The sequence below is a fragment of the Hyperolius riggenbachi genome, chromosome 11 (genome assembly GCF_040937935.1).
Source record: "Hyperolius riggenbachi isolate aHypRig1 chromosome 11, aHypRig1.pri, whole genome shotgun sequence".
NCBI classification, from domain to species: domain Eukaryota; kingdom Metazoa; phylum Chordata; class Amphibia; order Anura; family Hyperoliidae; genus Hyperolius; species Hyperolius riggenbachi.
This window is the reverse complement of record NC_090656.1, coordinates 189,622,535-189,639,335: the sequence shown is the minus strand read 5'-3', so window position 1 is coordinate 189,639,335 and position 16,801 is coordinate 189,622,535. Positions and strand designations below refer to the sequence as shown.

The window sequence follows — 16,801 nt, the reverse complement described above, 5'->3', positions numbered from 1 at the left end:
ACAATCTTTACTCAATTTTAGGCTAGTGTGGAGAGTTTCCATATCAGTTTCAGTTTTGGACCAGTCTTGTTGCGTGATCACCTAAGGGAACCTTAATTGAGAAGGATATGGATGTTTCCTTTTAAACAATACCAGTTGCTTGTCAGTCCTGCTGATCTCTTTGGCTGCAGTAGTGGCTGAATCACACACCTGAAACAAGCATGCAGCTAATCCAGTCTGACTTCAGTCAGAGCACCTGATCTGCATGCTTGTTCAGGGGCTGTGGCTAAAAGTATTATAGACACAGGAAAGTCAGACAACTGTTATTTTCAAAGGAAAAAATTCATATCCTTCTCAGTTTAGGTTCCCTTTAAAGGAAAAAAAAACAAAAAACATGCGGAACCTCTACGCGGTGTATGCCACTACGCAAGAGTCTACTCTTGTAATGAAGAACCGTGGCTTTTAATTTAACTGTAGGAATAGCTAACCTAACAAAGTACCTGGCCCTCAACTCCCAAAACCTCCTTCATGATCACATATGCGCAACGTGTAAACGTGCATGGATTGGTTACTTTAACTGCAACCAAGATCCCCTTGTCATTCATGGAAAGCCGCCGCCTCTGCCGTTACACACCGGTCCTTTGCGCTGGCCTGCTTCTTCTTCCGCTTCACTGCACGTGCGCCGTGTCATGCATGATGTCATGTAAGACGCGGCTCACATGCAGTGAACCGGAAGAGGAAGGAGGTCAGAGCGAAGGATCCGGCGTGTAGAGGAGGAGGCGGCGGCTTTCCGTGAGCGATAAGGGGATCGTGGCTGCAGTTAAAGTAATGTGCCACTAACGTATCTTTATTTTTTTGACAGGAGGAACAGAGGACCCAGCACCCTCAGCTTCACTGAATGTCACCTGCAGAGGGAGAAGATGATCGCAGCTGGAACGAGGGGGAGAGGAGTGCGGCGGCAGGATCAGGTGTAGTATTAAAGGGACTCCGAGCAGAGCAGAAACTATGGAAAGATGCATATCATTTTAAAGCTCTCTTTATCCTCTTTCCAATGATATATAAACCGCTGCCCTACGTCCTTTAGTTTTCGCTATTTTCGCGATTGAAATTGCCGTGGCCACGATTTCGATCGCGAAAATAGAGAAAACTAAAAGGCGTAGGGTGACGATTTAGGTGTCGCCAGAAAGAGGAGAAAGAGAGCTTTAAAATGATTACCATCTTTCCATAGTTATATTGTATTACACAGGCCGACTTTTTCTCAAAGTCAGCAGCTCCATTCAGCAGAATGGAGCTGCTGACACTGGGGAAAGTGTCGTCCTGTGTAATACAATATAACTATGGCAAGATGGATATCATTTTAAAGTTCTCTTTCTCCTCTTTCTGACGACACCTAAATCGTTGCCCTACACCTTTTAGTTTTCTCTATTTTCGCGATCGAAATCGCGGCCGCGGCAATTTCAATCGCGAATATAGGAAAATAGCGAAAACTAAAAGACGCAGGGCGGTGGTTTATATATCATTGGAAAGAGGAGAAAGAGAGCTTTAAAATGATATGCATCTTTCCATAGTTTCTGCACTGCTCGGAGTCCCTTTAATGTTATTGTAATGCAGGTTAGTATTAGCGTAGTGTAGTGTAGTGTAGAGAGTGGTGTGTTGTGTCCGTGTAGTGTATTAAAGTGGTGTGTTGTCAGTGCTGTGGTGTATAGTGAAGGGTATTGAAGTGGTGTGTTGTGTCAGTGCAGTGTAGTGTAGTATAGTGTAGTGAAGTGTATTAAAGTGGTGTATTGTCAGTGCTGTGTAGTGTAGTGAAGTGTATTGAAGTGGTGTGTTGTGCTAGTGCAGTGTAGTGTAGTTAATTGCTGTGTAGCTTAGTTGGTAGGGCAGCAAAGAATAGTGTAGTGTTGCTGGGCAGTGTAGTGTAGATAGAGTATAGCTTAGAGACAGTTTTAGGGGGTTAAAGGTCCATAAGATGCCCCTGCATTATAGACGCACCTAGGTTTAGTTATTTGTAAAAACAAATCAGAGGACATCAAGAGCCCAATAGTGCAATATTGTCTGGTATGCTCAATATATAATGTAATGTCAAAGGTTCTTATACTCACAAAGGTGGGTTACCATCAGGCAACCACTTAACAGGCAGGTGGGGAGTATTAGTCCCTGACCCCACTCAGGTATAAAAGTCGCTCTCTGTAGATAGGAAACTGGGGAAAGAACCCCTCCACCAGGGGTGGACTTAATCATGCTGTAATATGTACAAACAGAGGCGCCAAGCAGAGTAAAACAATGTTCTAAAAATGATAAAAAGAGTGAAGTTGAGGTGGACTTACCTCCCTCTGGTGGTGGACATATACTCAAATGCAGAGTAAAAAATATACAATTTATTCACAGCTCCATAAATTCGCAACGCGTTTCACGGTCAATAGTCCCGCTTCATCAGGCAGTACAGGAGCATATAAAACTGGTTCAGGTCCATAAAGCGTGTGTGCTCACAGAGGCGCTCACACGCTTTATGGACCTGAACCAGTTTTATATGCTCCTGTACTGCCTGATGAAGCGGGACTGTTGACCGCGAAATGCGTTGCGATTTTATGGGGCTGTGAATAAATTGTATATTTTTTACTCTGCATTTGAGTATATGTCCACTACCAGAGGGAGGTAAGTCCACCTCGACACTGGCATGTAGCTTTTAATTGAAAAAAAAATACAAGTAATCCCCAACTTACGAATGAACCTCCGATACCAGTGTACCGATCCCATCGCAATGATGTCATGTTTGTGTGGGGGAAGTTTGAAAGAGCAGCTTCAAACTTTCCCCGAGTCCAAGCACATCACCCACAGCAGCAGCAGTGCCGGACTCACCTCTGAACTGAGTCCAGTGCTGTCTGTCCTCCTCTCTCCACCACCTGCTGGCTCTTGTGCAAGGCACATTATTAATTAAGAGGCACAGAAGGGGACAGAGAGGCACAGTAGGGAACAGAGAGGCAAAGAGAGGCACACTGGAGGCAAAGGGGGGCACTTAGGAGGCACAGGGGATAGAGGTGGAATAGAGCTCCTAAAGATTCAGGTTAGGAACAAACCTACAGTCCCTATCTGGTTCGTTAACCTAGGACTGCCTGAAGTTGACAGTCTAAGGCCATGTGTCACAGTCTTACGTTGTGCATAATGACCACTTTGGAACGCAGCTTGCACCACCTATAGCGTCTACAGTATTCACAGTGCGGCAGTTGCGCCGTGGTTCAACAGCATGCAGTATGGCAGTACTTCTACGCAAAACGTGCACGTTAACAGGTACAGTGAAGCATAATTTTAATAATAATTCCTTTTTTTTTGAATAGTGCTTTTCTCCTGTCAGACTCAAAGCACTTGTGAGGCAGCCACTAGAGCGCACTCAGCAGGCAGTAGCAGTGTTAGGGAGTCTCGCCCAAAAACTCCTTACTTAATAGGTGCTGGCTTACTGAACAGGCAGAGCCGAGATTCAAACCCAGATCTCCTGTGTCAGAGCCCTTAACCATTATACTATCCAATTTTCATTGACTGTATGCGATGCCACGTGCGGTGTGACTTTTTCATTGCGTTCCTGTTATACAGGGAACACAACACAACGTCCCGCTGTAAATGTGGCCTCAGGGTTGATATCTGAAGAATAAAAAATACTCTCTCATTCAATAGATTTAGAAGAGCCCTTATTTCCAAGTCGAGTTACTCCGAGCTTCAGTTTAGAAAGTCCTAAAACATATTTTCGGCAACATTTGTGGACTTCTGTTTTCAATTACTGACAGATGACTCATCAAGTCGCAGCCCAGCATAATTCTAAATATACCTCCTTACAGCTTAGTAAGCAGAGTGAGTAAATGAAGCCCTTTTTCTGTGTCAACAAAGGTTTCTGAAGATAATCGTCCTGCTTTCAAAACCTGGTCACTTGACCTCAAACACCCCAGCTGAATGAGTTAACAACAGAAGAGGGAGGCACTGTCTGAGAAGATCGGAGCCTTCAGATCTGAAGTTCTGTGCTGGTGTTGAACAGCTAAACAATTTATTGGACATCCACCAATCAAGATAAAAATGAGCTCCACCACTATGGGCTTGATTCACAAAGCGGTGCTAACTGTTAGCACGCCTGTGAAAACCCCCTTAGCACGTCCAAACAAGCTTTACGCGCGCAAAACTTTATGTGCGTAAAACTTTACGCGCGCACTGCACGGAGCAGGGCGCTCCGCGCAAAGTGCCCATTAAAGCCTATGGGACTTAGCGCGCGCATAGGACTTTGCGCGCGCAAAACTTTGCACGCAGTACTTAGCGAGCGATCTGATTGAGAAAACCGGTGCTAACCTACTTAGCACCCTGGTTAGCGCGCCTAAAGTCTTTAGACGTGCTAAGTAGGTTAGCACCGCATAGTGAATCAAGCCCTATATGTCTACACTGAAGTACAGAAGCATTTGTGACTGGAGTTGGGGCCTAAAGCGTACCCGAGGTGGCAATTGACATGATGGGATAAACATGTATATGTACGGTGTCAAGCATACAAATAACTATGCTGTGTAAATTTTTTTCATTTTCTGCCTGAAAGAGTTGACATTTACGGCAGGTATACAAGTGACAGATTATCTCTACTCAGAACCTAGTCAGACTATAGCAACCCTCACTGACAAGAAATTACAGACATAAAACACTTTCCTGGAAGAGAACAGCTCCTTGGTGAAGGGGCTAGATAAAAAGGGTAAATAGTTCATATATTTTAGCTCTGGGATGATTGAAAGACTATGTCATTGAGCAGAGATAAAAAAAAAATTATAAACTTAAAAAGTAGATTAAACATAAAATAAAACTATATATAAAAAGGGTCATTTTTAGGAGTAGGAGGATAGATACAATTGTTGAATCCGTTAGTTTATTTTTACCTCGGGTTCTTTTTAAGTCAGTTTAGAGAAGATAAATTGTAAGTTGGTAAGTAAGGTGAGATGTGTCATGAGATCAATTATTGTGAATTACCCCCTTTATCTGAACTGAACATTAAATGGGCAGTTGCTACCTTCCCTAACCAAGTTGCTAAGTACACTAACACTCAGCCTTTCTAAAAACCGAATTACTCTGTTAGGGGTTGTCCTTTATACGCCAACCTTTTGATTCTGGTTATTCAATTCTCACAGGCTTCCACAGTTTCAAGATTAATGTTGTCATGCTATTACTTTTCTAATATGCATTGCATTTACATTATCTTTATGTTTGTAAACAGCAATGTACTTCATGGTTCATTATTTTGACTGTAATGTTATTCTGGTTCTATGTTTAAACCAATAAAAATTATTGAAATATGAACTGAACATTAGATACAGCAACCGTGCAAGCAAAAATGTATCTTTCAGGATACAGTAGTGCATCCCCGTGGATTCATTGGAGGATTAAAGAGAACCTGAGGTGGGTTCTTAGAATCCAATTAGAATACAGAGGCTGGGTCTGCATATAATACCCAGCCTCTGTTGCTATACTGTTTGCCCCAGTCCCCTTCTGCACTCTGCTGTCCCCCATAAATCAATCGCCGTGCTGGCGACATGCAGCGTGTCGCCAGCCGGCTGTTTACATGTAAAGTGTCAGTCTGCTGTTCCCCCGCCTCCTCCATAGCGCCGGTCCACGCCCGCGTCCCTTCTCTCCAATAAGCGGGGAGGGAAGGGACGTGGGCGGGGACCGGCGCTATGGAGGAGGCGGGCGAACGGCAGACTGACACTTCACATGTAAACAGCTGTCGCCAGCACGGCGATTGATTTATGGGGCATAGCAGAGCACAGGGGGGAGACTGGTGGCGACTGTATAGCAACAGAGGCTGGGTATTATATGCAGACCCAGCCTCTGTATGCTAATTGGATTCTTAGAAACCACCTCGGGTTCTCTTTAACCAGTTCACCCCCAAGTGTTTTTTACCCTAACAGACCAGAGCAAATTTCACCTGTCAGTGCTCCTCCCTTTCATTCTCTAATAACTTTATTACTACTTATCACAACAAAATGATCTATACCTCGTTTTTTCGCCACCAATTAGGCTTTCTGTGAGTAGTACATTTTGCTAAGAATTTTTTTATTCTAAAGGCGTTTTAATGGGAAAAATACGAAAATAATGGACCGGAGTGGGATAATTGGAGCAGCTGTTTTGGGGGAGTGCGAGTAAGTTAGTAGTGCATCCTACAGCAGTAGCGTGCCTACTTTGAAAATTTTATTTGCACTGTTTGATCAGTGTAGCTTAGTGAATCAACCCCTACTGATTTGTCTGTGAGCCAAATGTAGCCATCAAGAGAGCCACATCTGGCTCCCGAGTAGTGTTGGGCGAACAGTGTTCGCCACTGTTCGGGTTCTGCAGAACATCACCCTGTTCGGGTGATGTTCGGGTTCGGCCGAACACCTGATGGTGTTCGGCCAAACTGTTCGGCCATATGGCCGAACTAAGAGCGCATGGCCGAACGTTACCCGAACGTTCGGCTAGCGCTGTGATTGGCCGACCGGGTCACGTGTAGTGTTGGGCGAACATCTAGATGTTCGGGTTCGGGCCGAACATGGCCGAACTCCGAACATAATGGAAGTCAATGGGGACCCGAACTTTTGTGCTTTGTAAAGCCTCCTTACATGCTACATACCCCAAATTTACAGGGTATGTGCACCTTGGGAGTGGGTACAAGAGGAAAAAAAATTTAGCAAAAAGAGCTTATAGTTTTTGAGAAAATCGATTTTAAAGTTTCAAAGGGAAAACTGTCTTTTAAATGCGGGAAATGTCTGTTTTCTTTGCACAGGTAACATGCTTTTTGTCGGCATGTAGTCATAAATGTAATACATATAAGAGGTTCCAGGAAAAGGGACCGGTAACGCTAACCCAGCAGCAGCACACGTGATGGAACAAGAGGAGGGTGGCGCAGGAGGAGAAGGCCACGCTTTGAGACACAACAACCCAGGCCTTGCATGAGGACAAGAAGCGTGCGGATAGCAATTTGCATTTTGTCGCCATGCAGTCATAAATGTAATACAGATGAGAGGTTCAATAAACAGGGACCGGAAACGCTAACCCATCACAGATGTTCATTGTTCATGTTACTTGGTTGGGGTCCGGGAGTGTTGCGTAGTCGTTTCCAATCCAGGATTGATTCATTTTAATTTGAGTCAGACGGTCTGCATTTTCTGTGGAGAGGCGGATACGCCGCCGATCTGTGACGATGCCTCCGGCAGCACTGAAACAGCGTTCCGACATAACGCTGGCTGCCGGGCAAGCCAGCACCTCTATTGCGTACATTGCCAGTTTGTGCCAGGTGTCTAGCTTCGATACCCAATAGTTGAAGGGTGCAGATGGATTGTTCAACACAGCTACGCCATCTGACATGTAGTCCTTGACCATCTTCTCCAGGCGATCGGTGTTGGAGGTGGATCTGCACGCTTGCTGTTCTGTGTGCTGCTGCATGGGTGTCAGAAAATGTTCCCACTCCAAGGACACTGCCGATACCATTCCCTTTTGGGCACTAGCTGCGGCTTGTGTTGTTTGCTGCCCTCCTGGTCGTCCTGGGTTTGCGGAAGTCAGTCTGTCGGCGTACAACTGGCTAGAGGAGGGGGAGGATGTCAATCTCCTCTCTAAAGTCTCCACAAGGGCCTGCTGGTATTCTTCCATTTTGACCTGTCTGGCTCTTTCTTCAAGCAGTTTTGGAACATTGTGTTTGTACCGTGGATCCAAAAGGGTATAAACCCAGTAATTGGTGTTGTCCAGAATGCGCACAATGCGTGGGTCGCGTTCAATGCAGTCCTAGGCCGAAGAGGTCATAGCCTAGGGTCACAAAACCTGTTTATTGGGCAATTTCAATGGTGGCGAGTCTGACGTACATAAATCGCAGCAATGGCCGTTAGCAACGTCTGAATCTCACGAAATGTCTCATGCAGGTAGAAGACATATTGTTAGACTTGGGCTCCAAAGATGGGTTCCCTACATCTCTGCAAACCAGAGTTACAGGGCTCCAAATTTGGTAAAATCCCCCATAGGCTTTCATTGGGCCTCCTATTTACAGTTCCAAAATCTCACATCTTTTCAAAGGGCAATTACTCAGCAGTGGCAAATTTGCTAGCATTGTAGGGACCCTTAGGGGGAACATGACTGGTGAGTTTCGGGCCCCTAGGCCAAAGAGGTCATAGCCTAGGGTCACAAAAACCTGTTTATTGGGGCTATTTCAATGGTAGTGATGGTGACGTACATAAATCGCAGCAATGGCCGTTAGCAAAGTCTGAATCTCACGAAATGTCTCATGCAGGTAGAAGACATATTGTTAGACTTGGATTCCAAAGATGGGGTCCCTACATCTCTGCAAACCAGAGTTACAGGGGTCCAAAATTGGTAAAATCCCCCATAGGATTTCATTGGCTCCCTATTTCACTTTCCAAAATCTCACATCTTTTCAAAGGGCAATGGCTCAGCAGTACCAAATTTTCTAGCATTGTAGGGACCCTTAGGGGGAACATGACTGGTGAGTTTCGGGCCCCTAGGCCGAAGAGGTCATAGCCTAGGGTCACAAAAACCTGTTTATTGGGGCTATTTCAATGGTAGTGATGGTGATGTACATAAATCGCAGCAATGGCCGTTAGCAAAGTCTGAATCTCACGAAATGTTTCATGCAGGTAGAAGACATATTGTTAGACTTAGATTCCAAAGATGGGGTCCCTACATATCTGCAAACCAGAGTTACAGGGGTCCAAAATTGGTAAAATCCCCCATAGGCTTTCATTGGGCCTCCTATTTACCGTTCCAAAATCTCACACCATTTCAAAGGGCAATGGCTCAGCAGTGGCAAAACTCACCAGTCATGTTCCCCCTAAGGGTCCCTACAATGCTAGAAAATTTGGTACTGCTGAGCCATTGCCCTTTGAAAAGATGTGAGATTTTGGAAAGTGAAATAGGGAGCCAATGAAATCCTATGGGGGATTTTACCAATTTTGGACCCCTGTAACTCTGGTTTGCAGAGATGTAGGGACCCCATCTTTGGAATCCAAGTCTAACAATATGTCTTCTACCTGCATGAGACATTTCGTGAGATTCAGACTTTGCTAACGGCCATTGCTGCGATTTATGTACGTCACCATCACTACCATTGAAATAGCCCCAATAAACAGGTTTTTGTGACCCTAGGCTATGACCTCTTCGGCCTAGGGGCCCGAAACTCACCAGTCATGTTCCCCCTAAGGGTCCCTACAATGCTAGAAAATTTGGTACTGCTGAGCCATTGCCCTTTGAAAAGATGTGAGATTTTGGAAAGTGAAATAGGGAGCCAATGAAATCCTATGGGGGATTTTACCAATTTTGGACCCCTGTAACTCTGGTTTGCAGAGATGTAGGGACCCCATCTTTGGAATCCAAGTCTAACAATATGTCTTCTACCTGCATGAGACATTTCGTGAGATTCAGACTTTGCTAACGGCCATTGCTGCGATTTATGTACGTCACCATCACTACCATTGAAATAGCCCCAATAAACAGGTTTTTGTGACCCTAGGCTATGACCTCTTCGGCCTAGGGGCCCGAAACTCACCAGTCATGTTCCCCCTAAGGGTCCCTACAATGCTAGAAAATTTGGTACTGCTGAGCCATTGCCCTTTGAAAAGATGTGAGATTTTGGAAAGTGAAATAGGGAGCCAATGAAATCCTATGGGGGATTTTACCAATTTTGGACCCCTGTAACTCTGGTTTGCAGAGATGTAGGGACCCCATCTTTGGAATCCAAGTCTAACAATATGTCTTCTACCTGCATGAGACATTTCGTGAGATTCAGACTTTGCTAACGGCCATTGCTGCGATTTATGTACGTCACCATCACTACCATTGAAATAGCCCCAATAAACAGGTTTTTGTGACCCTAGGCTATGACCTCTTTGGCCTAGGGGCCCGAAACTCACCAGTCATGTTCCCCCTAAGGGTCCCTACAATGCTAGAAAATTTGCCACTGCTGAGTAATTGCCCTTTGAAAAGATGTGAGATTTTGGAACTGTAAATAGGAGGCCCAATGAAAGCCTATGGGGGATTTTACCAAATTTGGAGCCCTGTAACTCTGGTTTGCAGAGATGTAGGGAACCCATCTTTGGAGCCCAAGTCTAACAATATGTCTTCTACCTGCATGAGACATTTCGTGAGATTCAGACGTTGCTAACGGCCATTGCTGCGATTTATGTACGTCAGACTCGCCACCATTGAAATTGCCCAATAAACAGGTTTTGTGACCCTAGGCTATGACCTCTTCGGCCTAGGACTGCATTGAACGCGACCCACGCATTGTGCGCATTCTGGACAACACCAATTACTGGGTTTATACCCTTCTGGATCCACGGTACAAACACAATGTTCCAAAACTGCTTGAAGAAAGAGCCAGACAGGTCAAAATGGAAGAATACCAGCAGGCCCTTGTGGAGACTTTAGAGAGGAGATTGACATCCTCCCCCTCCTCTAGCCAGTTGTACGCCGACAGACTGACTTCCGCAAACCCAGGACGACCAGGAGGGCAGCAAACAACACAAGCCGCAGCTAGTGCCCAAAAGGGAATGGTATCGGCAGTGTCCTTGGAGTGGGAAAATTTTCTGACACCCATGCAGCAGCACACAGAACAGCAAGCGTGCAGATCCACCTCCAACACCGATCGCCTGGAGAAGATGGTCAAGGACTACATGTCAGATGGCGTAGCTGTGTTGAACAATCCATCTGCACCCTTCAACTATTGGGTATCGAAGCTAGACACCTGGCACAAACTGGCAATGTACGCAATAGAGGTGCTGGCTTGCCCGGCAGCCAGCGTTATGTCGGAACGCTGTTTCAGTGCTGCCGGAGGCATCGTCACAGATCGGCGGCGTATCCGCCTCTCCACAGAAAATGCAGACCGTCTGACTCAAATTAAAATGAATCAATCCTGGATTGGAAACGACTACGCAACACTCCCGGACCCCAACCAAGTAACATGAACAATGAACATCTGTGATGGGTTAGCGTTTCCGGTCCCTGTTTATTGAACCTCTCATCTGTATTACATTTATGACTGCATGGCGACAAAATGCAAATTGCTATCCGCACGCTTCTTGTCCTCATGCAAGGCCTGGGTTGTTGTGTCTCAAAGCGTGGCCTTCTCCTCCTGCGCCACCCTCCTCTTGTTCCATCACGTGTGCTGCTGCTGGGTTAGGCCCCGTTCACACTTGCGGTTTTGTCAAAACCGCACCGGATGTCCGGACCGCACCGGAGCCGGACCGGACCTGATCCGTACGGTTCCTATCCGGATCCGGTCCGGATCCGGTCCGTTTGCATCCGGTTTCTGTGCGGTGTGAACACGGTTGCGGTCCGGATCCGGTTTCTTAAGGAGATACCATCCTGTAAATACCTGGGGTCTGGGAGGTCAGCAGAAGGGTCTGGGGTCATTGTTGGAGACAGGTGGACGTGTGGAGACCATCCGTGGATACAGAGACTGCAGTTGGGACCATGGTTCCAGGCATTTTTTACTCGTAAACCTGGGAATTCTCTCCTTCCTGTTGTTCGCCTCCTCGTTATCAGACATCAGACATGTTGCTGCCAAAACGAGCTCCAGCATGAAATCGCTGCTGCCCCACTCTTTGAACGCTTGGCCCATGTGGTCCCCATCCAAAATGCATAGGAAGTGGGGTAGAACGTCCGGTTTTTGTAGCCAGTGTGTTGTGCGCTCTCCGGCTCTCATTGCTTTGTATTGGCCGGATGGTGCAGTCCGGCTCCGCTCCGGATACGGCTGCCGGAGGAGCCGGACCAAAAAATAGCGCATGTTGGAACGGACGCCGGAGTCCGGATCCGGTCCGGATCCGGTCCGGCTCCGGTCCGGCAGAACGGACGCATGTGAACGGACGCATAGGCTTTCATTGCTATTGCCGTGCGTCCGTTCCGTCCGTTCTGCAAGCGGTCCGGCTCCGGCACGGCGATTCCGGACGGCCACCGCTAATGTGAACCGGGCCTTAGCGTTACCGGTCCCTTTTCCTGGAACCTCTTATATGTATTACATTTATGACTGCATGCCGACAAAAAGCATGTTACCTGTGCAAAGAAAACAGACATTTCCCGCATTTAAAAGACAGTTTTCCCTTTGAAACTTTAAAATCGATTTTCTCAAAAACTATAAGCTCTTTTTGCTAAATTTTTTTTTCCTCTTGTACCCACTCCCAAGGTGCACATACCCTGTAAATTTGGGGTATGTAGCATGTAAGGAGGCTTTACAAAGCACAAAAGTTCGGGTCCCCATTGACTTCCATTATGTTCGGAGTTCGGGTCGAACACCCGAACATCGCGGCCATGTTCGGCCTGTTCGGCCCGAACCCGAACATCTAGATGTTCGCCCAACACTACTCCCGAGCCATAGTTTCCCTACCCCTGCCATAGAGCCTTCCCAGTGCTCGCTCCATCTCCTAGTTCCTCAGCAGTCCCACGTTCAAAATCAGCACCTCCGGGACACTTTGAGAGGCTTTGGAATTGCAGACTCGTGCTTGCAGAGTATGGATCCGCTCATCTTCACATGTACTCAGAGACACACGCACTTCTGAAGGCTGCCCGAGGACAACTGAATACGTAATCGACCTGCAGGCTGAATAATTTCACTGTAAAGACAGGAACGAGGCCACAGAAAGAGGACCAGGTAAGCTCTATGGGATGCAGAGACATCCCTCTTCTTTGGTTAGTATGTAAGTCATTTTTTTTTCTCTCTTTAGGGTTGCTTCAAGGCTTAAACAAAGTTGTTTTCAATGAAAACAGCACCTTTTAAAACATGAAAGCCTGTGTGGAAAGCATCCCGCCCATGGCAGACACATCCTTCAATGCAATAGTTCCACAGAGGCTTCATAATGAATTTCTGCTACTGTGGAATGCATTGTTGTTGCAGGAAAACACACCTTCTATTGTTGCCGTCTCTCCGACTTTTTATTTTTTATTTTTACAATAGTACTTTATAGTAGTAAACACTTCAGAAAAACTTTCCTCAACAAGAGCTTCAGATACTGTAAATAACGTGTTCTCTAATCAGTTTGAGTTTATTCAGGTACAGACAGAGAAGGAGGTAAGTGAAAAGCAGGGCTGTGAAGTTGGGAGTCCTTTTTGGGTACCTGGAGTTGGTGGTTTCATAAACTGAGGAGTCAGAGTCTAATGATTTTGTACCAACTCCACAGCCCTGGTAAGTATTAGACTAAGGGTCCTTTTACAGTTAATGCGTTGGTATGCGTTTTTTCCCCTCCATAGCAGTGCATTGTGAAAAATCTTTCAGCGTAGTAGGAAGTGAGCCATAGGAAAACATGGACATTACTTGGAGAATCAGTTTCCTTTCACGTTATGGTATAACTGAGAGCAACTGATTTAAGTGTGAAAGGACCCTAAGGAGTCAGAGTTTGAATAATTTTGGGTACCTGAAGTCAATGTCAGTGGTTTCATAAACTGAAGAGTCAGAGTTGGATGATTTTTGTAACAACTCCACAGCCCTGTAGTAATAAGTATTAGACTAAGGAGTTGGAGTAGAAGTCGGGGCAATTTTGGGTACCTGGAATCCGAGTGGTTTCCTAAACTGAGGAGTTGTATGATTTTTGTACAGACTCCACAGCCCTGGGGAAAAGTGGCCAAGTAAGGAGAGAAGAATTACTATTGGCTTAGTTGTCCGTAAAGGGGTGCAGTGCAAGTGTACAGGCAGAAAGAGTTAAAGCCCTTTTCCAGACACAGATCTAAATAAACCATTTAATAATAGATTCATAGTCAGAATGCCGAAATGTTACTTTTTTATGAGAAGTGAGGATTTGGCAGTTAAATATCTTGGCCCAAATGCAATTCACTCTTTCACCTGAGTTTTCACCTAGGTGATATTTTCATAACTTGTAAATAAAATGCATTTTAAATGATCAGAAAACAAGAACATACTCAAGATAATTGTATTGTATTGTAAAGGTATAGTATAACTATACTTTTTCAATTGCAAAATGCTAAAAAGTTATTTTAAATACAAGAAGAAAAATGATCTCCTAGGAGAAAAAGTTAATTGCACATGGGCTCTCGTAATAAGATGATCACATGATCTGAAGCAGCTGAGTTGGACAGTTAGAGACTAGAGAGTACCACCAGTGAAAACAACCAAATAAAAGCAATTCATCTTCCCCTCGTAATCCTCTGATGTAGGTCCGGCAAATGAACGGCAACATAATTCAGCTGTTTGCTGGGAAATTACCATCATTGGTAAACCCTGCCACCTCCCAAGAGTTTAATAGATAAAACGATTAAAATCAATTGTAGAACGTATGATAAATCACTCGCATTGTGGGTCCTATTAACAAGGACACTTCAATTGAATTGTGCATGAAACAAGCACAAAGTGCAGGTACAAGTGCAGGTACAGAAGAAACGGATAAGAATAATGCCTACTCTCCAAACCGACCGGTTTTGGCCTTGCACCGTCCTCAGTAAAATACTCATGAAGTCCGAAACAGGATGAGTTAGGAGAGTGGGCATTATTCTTATCCATTTCTTAGTTTTATTGATCTAACTTTTCTGGTACTTTAAACATATAACTGACACCATCCTTTGTTATATGTGGTGATGGTCACCGGTATGTGTGTTTGAGCACAGGGTGACTGCAGGATTGTGTTGATTTGGGCACAGCAACCCAGATTAAAGCTTCATTACTGCAAGCGCTGAGGTTATATATTGATTTATAGCTAAGCAGCATGTATTGTTCAACAGAGAGAGAATAAGGGATGATGGGGTGAGAACAATGTGGTTGGTGATGACTCACTTGTCAGGGTTGCTTAGAGATCTGGTGTGTCAAATCTCTAAAGGATGCGGTGGGACACCAGCACACAAGCTAGATACTCAGCCCAAGGATGGTGCCAAGCAACTGCCTCAGCCGAATTCCCTATTGCAAGCACACAAGGCTTAGGTTTCATGCTCTCTGCATTAGGCTTCTGTCTCTTGACTGGCATCATCCTGCTGTTAGACTGCAAGAGGGAAGGCACAGACTAAATGTTAGAATATTGTAGCCTATAGTAATGACAGTCTGTGGAGAAGGAAGTGGACAGTGTCTGGGATCCTGTCCAGGTACATTTGATTTGATTGCCATGAGGTAATGAAACACGTTTACGTACATGTTATCAATGTGAAGGAAACCTAAAAACAGGTTCCCCTCATTACCTGTCATGTGACTGGGAATAGACAGTGAGAGGAGTCACTCCAACGGCAAAGGCAGCAGCATAAACAGAGAATTTGACCTTTCTTTTACCATTTCCTTTACTATCAGTTCTATTCCAAACAACAGGTTAAGAAAAAACGCTTTTTTCTGCCACAAGTGCTAAACACCGTCTCCTCCAGCTCTATGAATTCACATCATTATAAATAGAATGATTACATATTAAGCCATGACATTACATGCCACTCCTTGAAGTATTAGTTGTGTGTAGTGCAGCTAAACATTTGTACTGAACAATTTCCATCCCTCACTGTCCCTAATTGGGGCTCACAATCTGATGTCCTTGTTACAGATTAGGAGCAGAAGCAGGTTTTTTTGTTCCAGTTAGTCTACCAGTGTGTTTTAAAGATGTGGGCAACAGCCGGTGTTCTCAGAGGAAGCCCACACAAGCGTAGGGAGACATACAGCCTCCAGGTAGTCAGTGTCTGGGGATATGAACCTGGGCCTCTAGTGCTGCAAGGCCAGAATGGTAGCCGCTCAGCTACCTTGCTGCTCATACTGATGTGGACACAGGTGCTATTCATTGCAAGATGGGTCTATTCAGGGAAGGCTGAACTGTGTTTCTGAGTACCTTTTATTTAACTCTCAGGAGGCTGCCAACATGGTCTTTCCTGAACAAGCTGTAGTACAAGCGCTATCCAGCTGCACTGCAACGAATCTAAGAATAGCTACATATACACTTCACACAGGCTGCATTTATACTTCTCCCTCTCCTAGGACAACTTTTTTGTCCTGCTCCTTTCCTGCTTCAGCCGTCTTATCTGTGTACAGTACAGCAGCCCCTTCCTCCATGTGCAGCGGCCTCCCCATTTCCTCCATGTGCAGCGGCCTCCCCAGCAGCCTCCCTCTTAAGGCCTCTTTCATAAATTGGGTTCAATGGGTACTTGAACCCCTGGAATACATGTAACATGTGTTGTGAGTCTAGACTAGTGATCTGCAAACTTGGCTCTCCAGCTGTTAAGGAACTATAAGTCCCACAATGCATTTTCCTTTGTGAATCATGACTGTGGCTGTCAGACTCTTGCAATGCATTGTGGGACTTGTATTTCCTTAACAGCTGGACAGCCAAGTTTGAAGACTTGGCTGATGTGGTCTTTGCAGAAATCCAGGGCTGCACATTGCACAATATACAGTGGATGGGTTACAAAAATGTTACTGAGGCAACCGCTCCAGGTCCATTCATCTTAAAATATGTCTAGAGTGTGCAGACAGTCTTGCTATAAACATATCCTCATTATTTCTCTGCTGTTTGCACTCCACACAACAGTTCATATGCTTTCAATTCCCATCTACCAAAGCTACACATTTTAAAAAATATATTGATAAAATGCTGGGCACCTATAAGACACGTGTAAATACTGTCACAAACATACACAAAAATACACTAATGGCCAGGGGTGTAACTAGACTGGCCCCTTACGTAAAGGAAAGGGCCCCCTTGTTCCTACCAGGGCTGTGGAGTCAGAGTCATTTTGGGTACCTGGAGTCTGAGCTGGAGTCGTGGTTTCATAAACTGAGGAGTCGGAATGGGGAGTCGGCTGATTTTTGTACCAAATACACAGCCCTGGTAAGTATTAGACAAAGGAGTCAGAGTTGAGGAGT

General features: G+C 45.3%; 1 protein-coding gene across 3 annotated transcripts in view; it reads right to left on the bottom strand.

Annotated features, from left to right (window-relative positions):
- Positions 1-16,801, bottom strand: part of LOC137538987 (serine/threonine-protein kinase D3-like) — a 195,860-nt gene that overhangs the window by 107,101 nt on the left and 71,958 nt on the right. The window lies entirely within an intron of this gene.